Source organism: Ziziphus jujuba, chromosome 8 (assembly GCF_031755915.1).
Source record: "Ziziphus jujuba cultivar Dongzao chromosome 8, ASM3175591v1".
Classification (NCBI taxonomy): Eukaryota; Viridiplantae; Streptophyta; class Magnoliopsida; order Rosales; family Rhamnaceae; genus Ziziphus; species Ziziphus jujuba.
Window position 1 is genome coordinate 3,161,759 of NC_083386.1, and position 18,577 is coordinate 3,180,335.

The window sequence follows — 18,577 nt, forward strand, 5'->3', positions numbered from 1 at the left end:
CTTGTATATATATATATATGTATGCGAGTATATGTGTGTACTCCTTTGGTATGTGTTGTCACAAAACCATCAAAAGTACAAATCGATGCATTAAATTTTGCATTGAATGGAGTCTTACTTCAAGACTACCATTCCGTCACCTATGAAAGTAGGAAGCTATCACGAGTATAAATGAATCATACTACCAAAGAGAAAGAGATGCTCATTGTGATTCATTGTTTAAGGATATGGAGATACTACCTATTGGGGTTAAGATTTATCGTAAAAACTGACAGCTTGGTTGTCAGTCACTTTCCCCGTAGCTGAAACTAACTTCAAAGTAGGGTCGTTGGCATGAATTTATTGCAAAATTTGGCTTTGACTTCGACTTCCAACACAATGCAAGGACCAACAATTAAGCTACTAGTGCATCAAGTCGTAAGATGGAACTCACAGTATTAAAGGTACTAGCTAATTTAGTGGCTAGAACTATAGCTACTTCGATGAAAGAACTCATCAGGGAGAACTAGAGGGAGATTTATGCATGCACAACATCGTAAAATTGTGCAGAGAAGAGAAAACACCCCAATTCTGGAAAGAAGATGATCTACTTTAGACACAAAGGGGATAGATTGTTTGTCGTAAGATCTAAGGATTTAAGGAAGATGCCTTTGCTAAAGTGCCATGATACCCATAAGATATCCTAGATGGCAGAGAACATATGCATTGATCAAACAAGCGTACTAATGGCACAAATGCATGATGATGTTATGAATTACATTCAAACATGTCTTATTTTTTAACAAGACAAAGTGGAAAGACAAAAGCCACCAAGATTGTTGGAGCCACTTTTCATCCTTAGCCATCCATAGGAGAGTGTGTCACTTGATTTCGTCACAAACCTTCCAACAATCACCAATCTCTCGAGTAGTTTGGTTGTTGTAAACAGATTCTCAAAATATACAACTTTTATCCCAACCTCAAAATACTGCACGGTTGAGGAAACAACTCATTTATCCTTCAAGTTTGTAGTAAAGTATCGAGAAATGCCCCAACATATTGTTCACGATCAAGATGCCAAATTCACAAAATCTTTTTTGCCAAAACTATTCAAAATTCACATGCTCCAAGTTTCAATTTTTTCAATTGAATGCTTTGATTTTCACTTTTGTTTCAATTTAGGCCTTCATTTTTATTTTTTTTTAATTTTTAAGTGAAATCTTTAAGTATAGTTTTATCTCATTAGCATTGTATATTCAACCTTTATGGTAGGAAATTTTATTTAGTTTTTAATATGTTAAGTTAATAATTTTTTTTTAATTTTTAATATGACTTTTATTTTGAATAACATCTTTATAAGATTTTATCTTTAACAAAAATAAAATTGAGAATTTTAATTAAAAAAATTGAAAATGGAGCCTACATTAAAATCAAAGTGAAAATGGAACAGGCACATAATTAAAAAAAAATTAAAGTGTAACATAAAAAATCAAATTGATTAATCAATACAGATAACATTTTTATTGTTTACATCACCATATTTCCTATGATAAGCTCAGAAATAACTATTTAAGTAAAATACAAATAACCAAGACACGCATTCTAGAAACTATTGACTCAAGATTTAAATAAATTATTTAAATCTTGAACTCTCATCATGCTTCTGAAAAAGATGAATTTTTCAGCTGGTAATGCCTTGGTAAAAATATCAGCCAGCTGCTCTTTTGTTGTGCAAAACTCTAGCTTTATTTTTTCACCTTCAACCAATTGTTTGATGAAATGATATCAAATCTTGACATGCTTTGAGCGAGCATGGAAAACTGGATTCTTTGTCATGGCAATGGCTGACTTGTTATCACAAAAAATAGTAGCAGCTTCTTCCTCTTCTTGCAAATCTTATAGAAGTCTTCTAAGCCATATTGCTTCACAAGCTGTCGAAGTTGATGAAATGTACTTTGCCTATGTTAAAAAGTAAAATAATAATTATTATAATAATAATTTGTAATTTCATGGTAAAGTGCTTTTAATAGGATGACTTAAGCAAGGAAGCGTCATTTGCCTTATCAATTAAGCCATTTTTGTTGACAAAGTAGAAGCTATCATGATAGAGGACAAATTAAATTTGAATTCTACCACTTTAGGAGAAGTCAATTTCAATTTGAACTCTACTTTAGAAGAATTCAAGAAGTTGAACTCTACCAAAGGAGAATTCAATTTCAATTTGAATTCCACCACCCCTTCTCCTTTATATATATACATTTAGGTTTGGTGTAAAATTTGATCCCATTTTGTAAAAAGAGAGAGCTTTAATTCTCTTCCTCTCAATTGTATTGTCTTGGGTTCACTCTTTCTTTAACCTCCTCTATTTTATCCAAGTCTCCAATTTTAAATCCATTTTGCATATTATCCAACAAATTTGGTATCATAGCTATCATGAACAAGACTCCATATGAAGCGTGGCTCAAACAAAAACCCCAGGTACAGCTTTTAAAAATATTTAGATGCATAGCTTATGCACATGTTCCCTCACAATACAGAGAAAAATTTGATGAAAAATGAGAGAAATATATATTTCTTGGCTATAGCAGTGAGTCAAAACGTTATAGCTTATACAATCTAAAACAACTGATAATTTCTACAGATGTTATCTTTGACGAATCAGCAGCATGGAATTGGGAAAGCGCTCCCAAAACAGGAGCAAAAATATTTGAAGAAAGTACTGTTCAGGATAAGTCAAATTCTCAACCAAGTTGTAACACCCCGTACCAAAATATACATATTTTAACAGCTTGACCAAGTTTGACTAAGTTTGATCAAGTTTGACCAAGTGATCATATATGGTTCCAAGTTGACTTTTTCTATGATCAATATTTTTTGTTTGACTGATGTAATGTTGTATAGATCTAGTCGATACGAGTTCATAGACTGGTGGCACATCAAATTCTGAGTTACGAATAAAAAGTTATGGTTCAGAGAAGTTTTCAGCATAAGTTTTATATCAATGTCCAACCAGTCCCCAGTTTTTGTCTGTTAGTGAGCCTAGGCTCTAAATAAGCCTTGGTAAGCATGCCAAATAGGAAACCAAATTCCAAAATACTGTTTCTAGCCCTCAAAACCCGAGAAATCCTCCCCTAGACCCGTGGGTCCAAAACGGGTCGTTCCGACCCGTTTAATGGTGAACCGGGTCACCGCCGTGTTTGCCCATTCTGGCCATGAACTTTTTACATGCACCCACCAGCGAGAAATACCACTTCGAAGCAAGCTTGGCCGTGAAATTTCATGGAGAACAGCGGCTGGACGGGCCCGGATCTGGCCGGAGAAGACGGTGCTGGCCAGCTAGGTGGGTCATTGGATTTTCACATTTTTCGACCGTTTCAGGCCAACCTGTAGATATTACCCACCATTTTTGGACCCTCTGAACTCATTTCCATGGTTCTTTTTCCCAAATTCCTTACCGTTTGGGAGATACGATGACAGGAAGTTCAGTCACCGGAGGAATCTTTGGACCAAGGTGATCATACTGTTGGGTTCCTTGTCTCTTGGGCTTTCCATGGATATAAATTTTATGAATTTTGGAGGTTGTTTGATAATTTTTCCATTTTTATTATCAGATAAACTGGGGCTGCATTTGGACAGCATTGGTCAAATTGGTTAAAATTGGAGTTGGATTTGTAAAATTGGTATTATTAGGACCTATTTAGAGGTTCAATTTTGAAAGAGTAGGCTTCGGGTGAAAAACTCCAATTTTGAGTATCGGATCCTAAGGACACACGGTATAATTGGACTGTCCGGTGTCCAATTTATGTAATTTTATAGTACTAAAAATTAATTTAAGACATTTGGGTCATACAAGTGTCTTTAGTTTAGTTATTTTGAGCCTGAAGAATATTTTATTATATTATAGACACTCGAGTTGAGCCTGGAGGCGATCCTACAGGGAAGCAAGAGTGAGCATCTGCAGTACTGTGAGTGGTTATTATTTTTAAAATGTTTTGGGTATATAGAATAATATATATATATGTGGTTGGATATTTTACGTATATACAAATTGATTGAAAGGATTGCTTTCTACATATATAAATTTGCTTTCACTTGTATGAGTTATCATTTTATGTGGATTTTAATAATGTTTTTATTGATTTTTAATTTTTATGAGTTCATAGTGAACTTGTGAATTATGTTAATTAAATATCCTGTTATTTGAATTGAGATTTTAAATTATTTTGGAAAATAATTGATTTGAGAAATAGATTGAAAATTTATACGATTTTAAGCATGCTCAAATATTTTGTAAATTTTTAGATGGTTAAAATCGATTTATGGTGAATACATTTTACTGTGGTATTTCTGGTTTTCGCATGAATGGATGATTTGAAAATTTTGACATATTTAAATAGGCAGTGGAATTTAAATATTAAATTATGATTTATGATACAATATCGTTTGAGAAAAATATATATGATTTTACAAAAGTATTTTAAGGATACCATATTCATTATTTTTAAATTGATGTACCATGTAGTGCCAATATCTTGGATCAGTATTATATTATATTATATTACAGCATGCTGGATTTTGCCACGGTACCATGAGATTGGGCTCAGCCCATAAGATATTATTGCCACGGACCGTTAGGTTGGGATGATCCCACAAGTTAATATTTTCATGGTACCATGAGGTTGGGTTCAACCTACAAGATATTATTACCACGGACCATGAGGTTAGATTTATTCCACAGGTTATTATTGTCACAATACCGTGAGGTCAGGCGTAACCTACAGGATATTTATTGCCACAGACTGTGAGGTTGGGTACGTCCTGACGGTTATTTATTTCCACGATGCCTTTCGTATATTGAGGGTCGTGAGGTGGGTATATCCCACGGTTTACAGTTTGGTACACCGAATGGTACATTGTATATGTTTTGAATACATTGTTGATTTTCAAATAAGGTGGATTTACTGCACTTTCATAAACATTTTGTGGAACTGTGTTTATAATATTTACGCTAAATGTTTATATTTTGATTAAGGCATTTTGTATTATTATATTATCGTTTATTTTATATATTTTGAGCATCCATTTCATGATTATAATTTTGGGGTACAAATTCGGGTTTTGTGAACTGATTTTAAAAGGGGAACTTTTCGAAAGAGCGAAATGAGAGGTCTTGAGTGAAAGATTTTTATAGAAATAAATTAATATTTTTCTATTATACTCTACCACTCACTGAGATTTCTTTATCTCACGTTTTATTTGTCTTAAATTTGTTCTCCTAGGTCCAGGTAGTTAGTAGCAGTTTACCTCGCGCACCTCTTGTTACTTCGTTTCCTTCCACGATAGCAGCAGTATTATCTTTTCTTTATCTTACCTTTATCTTTTCCGACATCGTTTATTTCTTATTTGTACTTCTAAACTTTGTTAACAACCTTAGAATGCTCTGATTTAAATATTGGACTCAGTAGAGACCATATTTCTTATGGGTGTAGTTATGGCTTATGGTACAATAGGTCGGTTGTGGACTTTGTGCTGTTTTGGATTTATTTATATTTATATATTGAGGTATTATTAGTAATGCATGTGTTATTTGTCCACGTTTTAAGGTGAGGTTCCATTGGATATTCCCTAGGAATTGTCCGGTGGAACTTCACTAGGCGGGACCACTCGGAAGATCCTAGGAGGGTTCCTGGGGTGGATCCTATCAAAGTCAAGACCCTGGTCCAAGCACAAGTCAAGAAACTCCAAGCCCAATCCAAAGAATGGATATATCTTCAGATGATGACTCATTGCCAAGAAAGGTATGCTCACTTGTAGATATCTATGAATCTACTAATATGGCATTTTTGGCATGTAAGCCCTAAAATTTTGAAGAAGCAGTAAATTTGGATTAAAGCAATGGATGAAGAAATTGCAACAATTGAAAAAAATGATACATGGGTACTGGTAGATCTACCTGAAGGTAAAGATGTTATTGGACTTAAATGGATCTACAAACCCAAGTACAAAGAAAATGGAGCAATTCTAAAGTACAAAGCATGGCTAGTCGCCAAAGGCTATTCACAACAGCCAGGAATCATGGAGCTCTTCTTGAGTATTCATGTAGGTATAAAAAAGTTGAAGATACTCATTTTTCAGAAAAATTAGCTTCCATTTTTCCATGATACCAACAATCTTTCTTCGAGTGATTAGGATTTTACACCTTGTGAACTTTCAAAACAAGCAATCTTTTTCTTGCAAATATTGGAATGAAGCATCAATTCCGGAATTGCCTCCTATCCATTATTGGTTCTGCCTCTTTTCTTCCGAAACCACGATTAGAATTTGAAGCTCCTCTTCTTGCTTGATATCCTTTAGATTGAATGTTGGGCTGCTTTCTTTTATTTTCTGCATAATTCTTCTTTCATGGAATGTTAATCTTTGACTGAAAGGCATGTTCTTTAGGCTGCTTCTTTAACCTGCTAAGTCTCTTTCCATTTGCTTCAAAAGATTCCATCAACTCATGAAAAGTCAGTTTAGATAGATCATTTGATTCCTCAATCGCTGCAACCTCATGCTCCAACTTTGTAGGAAGACTTCTAAGACTTTTTTCTACAACTTTTCTGTCCTCAAGTTTATCTCCAAAACTTTTAATTTGGTTTACATATTCAGCCAACTCGAAAGAAAATTCTTTGATATTTTCGTTGTCTTTCATTGACTAGTTATCAAAATCTCTCCATAAATTTTGTAACTTAATGGATATAACTTTTTAATTGCCTTGAAATTCCTTTTGCAATATTTCCCATGCATCCTTAGCCTTTTTAATTCCAAAAATTCTAGAGTAGATGGATTTGCTTACCCATTTCTGAATGTATCTCAAAGCAAAAGCATTTTTCATATGATTCTCTTTGTATAATTTTTGTTGTTCCTGTGTCCAAGTTGAACTCAACTGTTGGAGGTTCTTCATAATCTTCTTCAATTATATCTCATAGATCTTCATATAAGAAATAAGTCTGCATTTGAGAGCTTCAATATTCATAGTATTCTCCATCAAATATGGGACTCTCCCTATGAATAGTTGAACATGGGGATAGTGGAACTTCCTGCCATTCCCAGGAAGAAAAATATGTTATTCTAATGTTAAGCGATTTTTTTATTACTCTAACAAGCAAGGGAGTCTTCTTTTCATTATGTTTTTATTGCAATACAACTAAAACAAGGACTCTAAATGTATGCCCATGAAGAGTTCTAGAACAATCTAATTACATTCTTTTGCGTTTCTCACTAGCTATTTAAATAAAACATAAACAACCACGAGACACATTCTAGAAACATTCAAGATTGTTTAAATTAATTTCTAACATATGTGTATAACATGTTCTAAGCTTCATGAGCCTATATTTAATTTAACCAGCAAATTTATGATGCTTAGGTCTTGGATAAAATGCATGCTCATGGTAGTGGTCCTCGAGTCATCCTAAACAGACAATGGAGGGGACAGCTCAAAATGGAGGTGTTTGATATTTCCTATATATAAATATCTCAGCTGCTTCAACTTCAAACAATGTTAAATTGTATGCTATAACTGATGTGATTCCGCCCGAGGCCCCTCAACCGATAACCCGCTGGGGTGCTGACTCGACACGGATGAAGACTAGGCCAATCACAAGAGCTCAAAGTAAGAGATTTAAGGACAACCTGGGAGTATTTATACAGGGGATAATCAATCTCAACAGAGCTTGTCCATACTTGAAGATACAAAGCCTATTCTAAGCATCCAAGTGGTGGAAGCCGATAAGGACCCGGGTGACGGTTTTGGTACATTTTTGGAGTCCGGGAAGTATGAAATGGTTCCAATGATTTATGGGTTCAATACATATGCCTAAGAGGTCATGGAATCAAGTTAAATCAGCCTCAAATGCAATCAAAAAGGGCTTGTACGGACAGCATCAACAATTTGGCCGAATTTGCTGTATTGCTTGCTGGCTTTACTGTATTTTACTGTATTAGCCTTTTCTTATTTTTCCAAGCATGGGCAACGTGTGGGACTTCATATTCAGCTTATTTGGCATCCTAAAAAGCATCTAGAAGCTGATTTGAAGCTCAAAGAGGTCAAAGATTGATCAAATTCAACTTGATAAAAAAGCTAGCATTTTTAGTTTCCTAATTTGTTTTTACTTTTTGTTTTAGGAAACTACCATTACTTTTAGGTATTTATTTATTTATTTTCTGGATAAATAACTTTATGAAGGTTTTTATTTTATTCTTTCCATTGTAAATTAATTAATTCCTAATTTAATATAAAGGAATTAATTAATCAAACTTAGATTAGGAAAGGAAGTATAGTTTCAGCCAACTAGGTTTCTTTATGTGTGGTGGCTGGTTTTCTTTATGTTATAGGGTTTTATTTCATGGCTTTGTAGCCTATTTAAAGGCTTAGTTATCAATAAGAAAAGAACTTTCATTTGATTAAGAAAAAATACTTGTGAGATTAATTATCTCTTTGTTCTTTGAGAACACCTAAAACACCATTAGAGAATTGGTTGTTTTAGCTTGACTTATCAATAGGTTTTACATCCCCTATTGTGGCGTCTACATTATACCAAGGTTTCTAACCACAGGTTGGTTAGGGGTTGAGGTCTATCCCATTAGAGCTTGAACTTAATTGAGATCCGGGCTAATATAATACGGGTTTAGGAGCAGGTCATCCTAAGTTTGTATCATTTGGTATCAAAGCTAAATTTTGTTCAGGTTTGATCTATCTTTATTTGCTTTATTTGTTTTTGTGTTATTCTGCAATTTTAGCATTAGGTTAAGGTTGCATCTATCCCATACACGTTCAGCATCTCTTTAAAAAAAAAAAAAAAAACAAAAACTCATTCCTAGTTGAATTAGGTTTCCTTGTTTTACCATATCTTTGTTTCCTTGTTTGTTGGTTGATTTTTCATATTTTTTCTTGGTAATTTTTGTTTTTGTGGATTTTTTCTTTGCTGTTTTAGTCTTAAATATTTGCATTCATACATTTAGACCAAAAAAAAAAAAAAAAAAAAAAAAACAGAAGGTGACTTGCGGCAACAACTTTAAAAAAAAAAATAAAAAACTGCACATTTGTGTTTATTTGGAGGTCATGGGTTTGGTGAATTTTTGGAGTTGGAATTGCAAATTTGTTGTTTATTCTTGCTACTGCAGTTGTGTCTGATATTCAGTGAGTGAAAAAAAAAAAGAAAGAGAAAAAAAAGAAAGCCGAATATAAAAAAAAAAAAAATTATATATATCGGTTTGTTGAAAATTGGTGTTGAAGTTTGTTGCTGGAAATTTTTTTGTAACTGCTGCTTTGGTAATTATTTATTCCATATTTGGAGTTTCTGGAGAGTTATTTTTGCTGCTGGATATTTGAGTTTGAGGGCTAAATTATTTGGATTAAAATTAGTTAAAGGATTTGATACAAAAACTTGAATTACAAAGAACAACAACCAACAACTATTCTATATTTTTGTTCTCTTTGATTCTTGTTCGTATTTGAATTTCTTTTTCTGGAATTTTATTCTTGAACTCATAATCTACTACCATCTGGTGCAGTTTTCAAAAATTCCAACGTTTTCCCATTATTTTGTGTTTTCTTGTCTAGAAAGCCGAAAAATTAGGATTTGTTGGATTCTTTCGGTATTGCCTACTTTTTGCTACTGTTTTGTTGATAAGTTTAATTAAAACATACTAGTGATCTAATTGCTGTTTTATGGGTGTTTTAATTAGAACTTTGAGATAATTCATTGAGTGGAAAAATGCAAGAGTGTTGAGTTTAAAAGAGGGTAAAAAGCCGAAACAAGTGTGCAAACACGAGTGTCGAGTTCTCATTTGAGCGAAACACGTAAGGGAGTGAAATTGTAAGGTCCTATTTTATTTCTATTGCATTATTATACTAACATGACAGAATCAAGAATGAGGAGAGGAGATCCAACCTTGAGGATCAATGAGGAGGAGTCCGTAGCATTCCATGGCAATGCCCGAGCTACCGGGAGTGGAGACCAAGTGGACATGAGAGCTGTTTTGGAGTCAATACAGCGGGTTAGTGCTCAAGTTGAGCATGTGAATCAAAGAGTGGGAAGACTAGAAGCCTCACAAGGAAGGCCGAATACAAGAAATAGGCAAGAATTCCATGGAGGACGAGGCCGAGGACGAGGAGGTCGCGAGAGGCCGAGAGAGGAATTTGATGAGGAGCCATTCGACGGCGACTTTGAGGAAGGTATGGACGAAACCTTTGCTGTCCAAGCTAGAGCTGGCCATGCGAGATATAGGAGGGTAGATACAGATGATGATTTGGGAAATATCAAGGTTAATATCCCACCTTTTATGGGTAAAAGTGATCCCGAAGCTTATTTGGAGTGGGAAGAAAAAATGGAGATGATCTTTGACTGCCACAACTATTCGGAAGGTAAGAAGGTGAAGTTGGCAGCAATGGAGTTTGGCCATTATGCACTCCAATGGTGGACAAATGAGCAAAGCACCCGAAGGGGAGTTGGTGATGACTTAATTACAGCATGGCGACAAATGAAAGGAGCCATGAGGAAGCGGTTTGTGCCATCCCATTACCATAGGTTGCTGCATCAAAGGCTTCAATCTTTGTCTCAAGGAAGTAGGTCCGTGGAGGATTATTACAAAGAGATGGAGATGTTAATGATGAGGCTGAATATGAATGAGGATAGGGAGGCAACAATGGCAAGATTTCTTGGAGGGTTAAACCGAGACATTGCCAACCAACTTGAATTACAACAATACTTGGAATTGGAGGAGATGTTGCATGTAGCCATTAAGCTTGAGAACCATAAGGTTATTGAGTGTAAGAAACCTTTGCTGGTCATGATTTATAAAGAAAATGATTGTAATGATCAAACTAACTTTGAAGAACTTGAATTGCCAAGTTCAATGATTTCTCTTTTGAAGGAATTTGGAGATGTCTTCCCAAATGAAATTCCAAGTGGACTACCATCCAATCAAGAGGGAAAAGGTGAGCTTGTTGTCCAAGGTAAGTCTTCTAATACTCAGGTTGTGTGGAAAAATTTTAATAAAACCAAGAGTGAGAAATTTGGCGCAAAAGCCGAGAGTGAGGAAGGTGAGATGGCCGTGAGTGAGAAAGGAAAAGGAAGACAAGAAAGGAAAAATATAAATTTTTATCTTAGCTTTGGTGATGTTAATAAAGTAATTATGAATAAGAAATCATTGCTGACCATGAATTTTAAAGATACTTATTTAAATATGTCTTTATTGCATAGAACTTTATCTGCATTGTTGAGAGCTTTACTTAGCGGTAATTTGAAAATTTGGGAAATATTGTTTGCTAACTTTAAAAAGTGTAATTTTTACCATAATGAGCATGTATTTCTAGATTTTGTTGTAATAGTGTTTGACCCAGGAGAATTGGTTTGGTTGCACTTACGAAAGGAAAGGTTTCCTAAACAAAGAAAGTCAAAGCTCATGCCGCCTATGGATGGACTTTTTCAAGTTTTGGAGCCGAATAACAAGAATGCCTACAAGCTTGATTTACCGGGTGAGTATAACATGAGTGCTGCATTTAATGTTGCTGATTTAACTCCTTTTTCGGCAGGTGATGATCTTGATTTGAGGACAAATCCTTTTCAAGAGGAGGGGAATGATGTGATTCCGCCCGAGGCCGCTCAACCGATAACCCGCTGGGGTGCTGACTCGACACGGATGAAGACTAGGCCAATCACAAGAGCTCAAATTAGGAGATTTAAGGACAACCTGGGAGTATTTATACAGGGGATAATCAATCTCAACAGAGCTTGTCCATACTTGAAGATACAAAGCCTATTCTAAGCATCCAAGTGGTGGAAGCCGATACGGACCCGGGTGACGGTTTTGGTACATTTTTGGAGTCCGGGAAGTATGAAATGGTTCCAATGATTTATGGGTTCAATAAATATGCCTAAGAGGTCATGGAATCAAGTTAAAGCAGCCTCAAATGCAATCAAAAAGGGCTTGTACAGACAGCATCAACAATTTGGCCGAATTTGCTGTATTGCTTGCTGGCTTTACTGTATTTTACTGTATTAGCCTTTTCTTATTTTTCCAAGCATGGGCAACGTATGGGACTTCATATTCAGCTTATTTGGCATCCTAAAAAGCATCTAGAAGCTGATTTGAAGCTCAAAGAGGTCAAAGATTGATCAAATTCAACTTGATAAAAAAGCTAGCATTTTTAGTTTCCTAATTTGTTTTTACTTTTTGTTTTAGGAAACTACCATTACTTTTAGGTTTTTATTTATTTATTTTCTGGATAAATAACTTTAGGAAGGTTTTTATTTTATTCTTTCCATTGTAAATTAATTAATTCCTAATTTAATATAAAGGAATTAATTAATCGAACTTAAATTAGGAAAGGAAGTATAGTTTCAGCCAACTAGGTTTCTTTATGTGTGGTGGCTGGTTTTCTTTATGTTATAGGGTTTTATTTCGTGGCTTTGTAGCCTATTTAAAGGCTTAGTTATCAATAAGAAAAGAACTTTCATTTGATTAAGAAAAAATACTTGTGAGATTAATTATCTCTTTATTCTTTGAGAACACCTAAAACACCATTAGAGAATTGGTTGTTTTAGCTTGACTTATCAATAGGTTTTCCATCCCCTATTGTGGCGTCTACATTATACCAAGGTTTCTAACCATAGGTTGGTTAGGGGTTGAGGTCCATTCATTAGAACTTGAACTTAATTAAAGATCCGGGCTAATATAATACGGGTTTAGGAGCAGGTCGTCCTAGGTTCGTATCATTTGGTATCAGAGCTAAATTTTGTTCAGGTTTGATCTATCTTTATTTGCTTTATTTGTTTTTTTTTTTGTGTTATTCTGCAATTTTAGCATTAGGTTAAGGTTGCATCTGTCCCATACACGTTCAGCATATCTTTAAAAAAAAAAAAAAAATTCATTCCTAGTTGAATTAGGTTTCCTAGTTTTATCGTATTTTTGTTTCCTAATTTGTTGGTTGTCTTTTATCATTGTTCTTGATAATCTTGGTTTTTGTTTATTTTCCTTTGCTGTTTCAGTCTTAAATATTTGCATTCATATATTAAAAAAAAAAAAAAAAGAAGTTTGCGGCAACATTTAAAAAAAAAAAAAAAACTGCACATTTTGTTTATTTGGAGGTCACGGGTTTGGTGTTTGTTTTGGAGTTGGAATTGCAATTTTTGTAATTATTCTTGCTACTGCAGTTGTTTATGTTCTGTGAGTGAAAAAAAAAAGAAAAAGAAGGTAAACCCGAATAAAAAAAAAAAACAAAAAAAAAGAAGAAAAAAAAAATATTTCGGTTTGTTGGAGTTTGATTTGTTTGCTGGAATTTTGTTGGAGCTGCTGGTTTTTTTATTATTTATTCAATATTTGAGTTTCTGGAGAATTATTTTTGCTGCTGGATATTTGGATTTTGGGTGCTTAAATTATTTGGATTAAAATTAGATAAAGGAATTGATACAAAACTTGAATTACAAAGAACAACAACCAACAACTATTCTATATTTTTGTTCAATTTGATTCTTGTTCGTATTTGAATTTCTTTTCCTGGAATTTTATTCTTGAACTCATAATCTACTACCATCTGGTGCAGTTTTCAAAAATTCCAACGTTTTTCCATTATTTTGTGTTTTCTTGTCTAGAAAGCCGAAAAATTAGGATTTGTTGGATTCTTTCGGTATTGCCTACTTTTTGCTACTGTTTTATTGATAAGTTTAATTAAAACATATTAGTGATCTAATTGCTGTTTTGTGGGTGTTTTAATTAGAACTTTGAGACAATTCATTGAGTGGAAAAATGCAAGAGTGTGTGAGCTTAAAAGAGGGTAAAAAGCTGAAACAAGTGTGCAAACACGAGTGTCGAGTCTTCATTTGAGTGAAACACGTAAGGGAGTGAAATTGGTAAGGTCCTATTTTATTTCTATTGCATTATTATACTAACATGACAGAATCAAGAATGAGGAGAGGAGATCCACCTTTGAGGATCAATGAGGAGGAGTCCGTAGCATTCCATGGCGATGCCCGAGCTACCGGGAGTGGAGACCAAGTGGACATGAGAGCTGTTTTGGAGTCAATACAGCAGGTTAGTGCTCAAGTTGAGCATGCGAATCAAAGGATGGGAAGGCTAGAAGTTTCCCAAGGAATTCCGAACACAAGAAATAGGCAAGAATTCCATGGAGGACGAGGCCGAGGACGAGGAGGTCGCGAGAGGCCGAGAGAGGAATTTCATGAGGAGCCATTCGGTGGAGACTTTGAGGAAGGTATGAATGAAACTTTTGCTGTCCAAGATAGAGTTGGCTGTGGAAGATATAGGAGGGAAGAAACAGATGATAATCTTAGCAATATCAAGATCAACATCCCACCATTCATGGGAAAAAGTGACCCCGAAGCATATTTGGAGTGGGAAGAAAAGATGGAGATGATATTTGACCACCATAATTATTCAGAGGCTAAGAAGGTGAAATTGGCAGCAATGGAGTTTGGCCATTATGCACTCCAATGGTGGACCAATGAGCAAAACACCCGAAGGAGAGTTGGTGATGACTTGATTACTACATGGCGACAAATGAAAGGAGCCATGCGGAAGCGATTCGTACCATCACACTATCATAGGTTGCTGCACCAAAGACTTCAATCTTTATCTCAAGGACATGGATCCGTGGAGGATTATTACAAGGAGATGGAGATGCTTATGATGAGATTGAACTTGAATGAAGATAGGGAAGCAACCATGGCAAGGTTTCTTGGTGGTTTGAATCGTGAAATAGCCAATCAACTAGAATTGCAACAATATGTGGAATTGGAGGAGATGTTGCATGTGGCTATTAAATTAGAGCATAAATTCAAGAGGAGGGGTGTAAGATCATGGTTTGGAGGTGTTTCCAACAATGGAAGGTCCAATTCAAGTGGCTGGAGGAACAATCCGATCTATGAAAGCAAGCCAAAGCCGAAAGTCAAAGAAGAAAGTTCAAACTGGCCAAGGAAGGAGACTAGAATCAAATCTGTCCAAGCACCAAAGAATGAGGTAAAATTAGATCCTAAACCTTTTAGAACTCATGATGTTGTATGTTTTAAGTGCCAGGGAGGAGGACACATTGGTAGCCAATGCCTGAATAGAAGAATCATGGTGTTAAAGGGCAATGACGAGCTAGAATCGGAAAGTGAAGAAAGTGAGGATGAAGCCAAGCAAGAGGAGGAGGACTTGGAGGATGAACCCGAAACCTTGCAAGCATCCAATAATGAATTAAACTTGCTTTCTAGGAGAGTACTTACTGCATACAAAGATGAGGATGAAATTCAAAGAGAGAACATCTTCCACACCCGATGTGAAATTCAAGGTAAGATTTGTAGTATGATTATTGATAGTAGAAGTTGTACTAATATAATAAGTAACCTTGTAGTTGATAAATTAGGCTTAAAAACAATAAAACATCCTAAACCATATAGATTACAATGGCTTAATGATAATGGTGAGATGAAAGTAAACAAACAAGCCAAAGTAAAATTTAGTATAGGTAGATATGAGGATGTAGTCTTATGTGATAATGTACCCATGATTGCTGGACATATATTATTAGGTAGGCCATGGCAATTTGATAAAGATGCTACTCATTTTGGTCAAGAAAATAGTATTCTTTTCAGGTTTAAAGGGAAGAAGGTTAAGCTGGAACCATTATCTCCTAAAGAGGTTTACAAAGACCAATTACAAATGCAACAAAGGAGAGAAGCCGAAAAGCTCAAGGAAAAAGCAAATATGGCACCAACGGCTTCACTATCCTTTCAAGAAGGTAAGAATGAGGTTGCTGATCAAGGTAAGGTTTCTAAGACTCATATTGAGTGGAAAGATCAAGGAAAAACCGAAAGAGAGGGGAAAGAAAGTGGCAAACCCAAGAGCTTGGAGAAGGAAGGGAAATCCAAAGGTTTGCGCCAATCCAAGAGAGAAAAAGAAAAAGAAAGAAAAGAAAGGTCAAGCAGCAACTTTTATTTGAGTTTAGGGGATATTAATAAGGTTATTGAGTGTAAGAAACCTTTGCTGGTCATGATTTATAAAGAAAATGATTTTAATGATCAAACTAACTTTGAAGAACTTGAATTGCCAAGTTCAATGATTTCTCTTTTGAAGGAATTTGGAGATGTCTTCCCAAATGAAATTCCAAGTGGACTACCATCCAATCAAGAGGGAAAAGGTGAGCTTGCTATCCAAGGTAAGTCTTCTAATACTCAAGTTGTGTGGAAAGATTTTAATAAAACCAAGAGTGAAAAATTTGGTGCAAAAGCTGAGAGTGAGGAAGGTGAGATGGCATTGAGTGAGAAAGGAAAAGGAAGACAACAAAGGAAGAATATAAATATTTATCTTAGCTTTGGTGATGTTAATAACGTAATTATGAATAAGAAATCATTGCTGACCATGAATTTTAAAAATACTTATTCAAAGATGTCTTTATTGCATAGAACTTTATCTGCATTGTTGAGAGCTTTACTTAGCGGTAATTTGAAAATTTGGGAAATATTGTTTGCTAACTTTAAAAAGTGTAATTTTTACCATAATGAGCATGTATTTCTAGATTTTGTTGTAATAGTGTTTGACCCAAGAGAAATGGTTTGGTTGCACTTACGAAAGAAAGGTTTCCTAAACAAAGAAAATCAAAGCTCATGCCGCCTATGGATGGATCTTTTTAAGTTTTGGAGCCGAATAACAAGAATGCCTACAAGCCTAATTTACCGGGTGAGTATAACATGAGTGCTGCATTTAATGTTGCCGATTTAACTCCTTTTGCTGCAGGTGATGATCTTGATTTGAGGACAAATCCTTTTTAAGAGGAGGGGAATGATGTGATTCCGCCCGAGCCCGCTCAATCGATAACCCGCTGGGGTGCTGACTCGACACGGATGAAGACTAGGCCAATCACAAGAGCTCAAATTAAGAGATTTAAGGACAAACTGGGAGTATTTATACAGGGGGTAATCAATCTCAACAGAGCTTGTCCATACTTGAAGATACAAAGCCTATTCTAAGCATCCAAGTGGTGGAAGCCAATACGGACCCAGGTGACGGTTTTGGTACATTTTTGGAGTCCGGGAAGCATGAAATGGTTCCAATGCTTTATGGGTTCAATACATATGCCTAAGAGGTCATGTAATCAAGTTAAATCAGCCTCAAATGCAATCAAAAAGGGCTTGTACGGACAGCATCAACAATTTGGCCGAATTTGCTATATTGCTTGCTGGCTTTACTGTATTTTACTGTATTAGGCTTTTCTTATTTTTCCAAGCATGGGTAACGTGTGGGACTTCATATTCAGCTTATTTGGCATCCTAAAAAGCATCTAGAAGTTGATTTGGAGCTCAAAGAGGTCAAAGATTGATCAAAGTCAACTTGATTAAAAGGCTAGCATTTTTAGTTTCCTAATTTGTTCTTACTTTTTGTTTTAGGAAATTACCATTACTTTTGGCTTTTATTTATTTATTTTCTAGAAAAATAACTTTAGGAAGGTTTTTATTTTATTCTTTCCATTGTAAATTAATTAATTCCTAATTTAATATAAAGGAATTAATTAATCAAACTTAGATTATGAAAGGAAGTATAGTTTCAGCCAACTAGGTTTCTTTATGTGTGGTGGCTGGTTTTTTTTATGTTCTAGGGTTTTATTTCGTGGTTTTGTAGCCTATTTAAAGGCTTAGTTATCAATAAGAAAACAACTTTGATTTGACTAAAAAAAATACTTGTGAGATTAATTATCTCTTTGTTCTTTGAGAACACCTAAAACACCATTAGAGAATTGGTTGTTTTAGCTTGACTTATCAATAGGTTTTCCATCCCCTATTGTGGCGTCTACATTATACCAAGGTTTCTAACCACAGGTTGGTTAGGGGTTGAGGTCCATTCCATTAGAACTTGAACTTAATTAAAGATCCGGGCTAATATAATATGGGTTTAGGAGCAGGTCGTCCGAGGTTCGTATCACTCGGGACCGGTGGCTGCCGGAAAATAGGCCACCCACCACCTCGCCGACCATCGGCTTTGGGTGTCGATCCCGGCGTGTCTGCCAGCCAATCGACTGGTGATTCAATGCCCAGGCTCGTCCAGCCGTTTGCCACCATGTCGTCCGGTGCATGCGACGGCTAGAAGAGGTGCAGTAGAGAGAAAGAAAGATCGACGGGAGTGAGAGGGAAGGAAGAAAGAAGAAGGAAGAAGAATAAAGAATCGGGGGGGGGGGGGGGGGCTGTGTGTTTTTTCCCACGTGGGGGAAGAAAAGAGAAAAAGAAAAGAAAAAAGAAAGTAATATTAAAATAATAAAATGATAATATAATATTTATTTAATATGACACATGGCAGTTTTCCATCGTGACACGTGGCTCTCTTTATCCATGATACATGGCAACTTTCAAGTGGTGACACATGGCGCAACTTTAAGGACTCCCTCAAATATTTTGCTACCCAGTAAAACTAGTCTTGGAAAACACAGTCATAACTTTACATACCCATAACCTTCCAACCGTAGGTCCGATTTAAGCGTGCTACCAGTTTACAGATTTATATTGATGAGCACTTTCATATAATCTATGGGTCAACATCGAAATTCATATAAATAAAAAATCAACTC

General features: G+C 35.4%; 1 long non-coding RNA gene across 1 annotated transcript; it reads left to right on the top strand.

Annotated features, from left to right (window-relative positions):
• The first annotated feature begins 2,275 nt into the window (after positions 1 to 2,275).
• Positions 2,276 to 7,943, top strand: LOC132804957 (uncharacterized). Its single transcript, XR_009640283.1, has 4 exons — positions 2,276 to 2,457; positions 2,621 to 3,490; positions 3,591 to 5,777; positions 7,388 to 7,943. It is a non-coding gene; the product is annotated as an uncharacterized LOC132804957 (long non-coding RNA).
• The last annotated feature ends 10,634 nt before the right edge of the window (positions 7,944 to 18,577 follow it).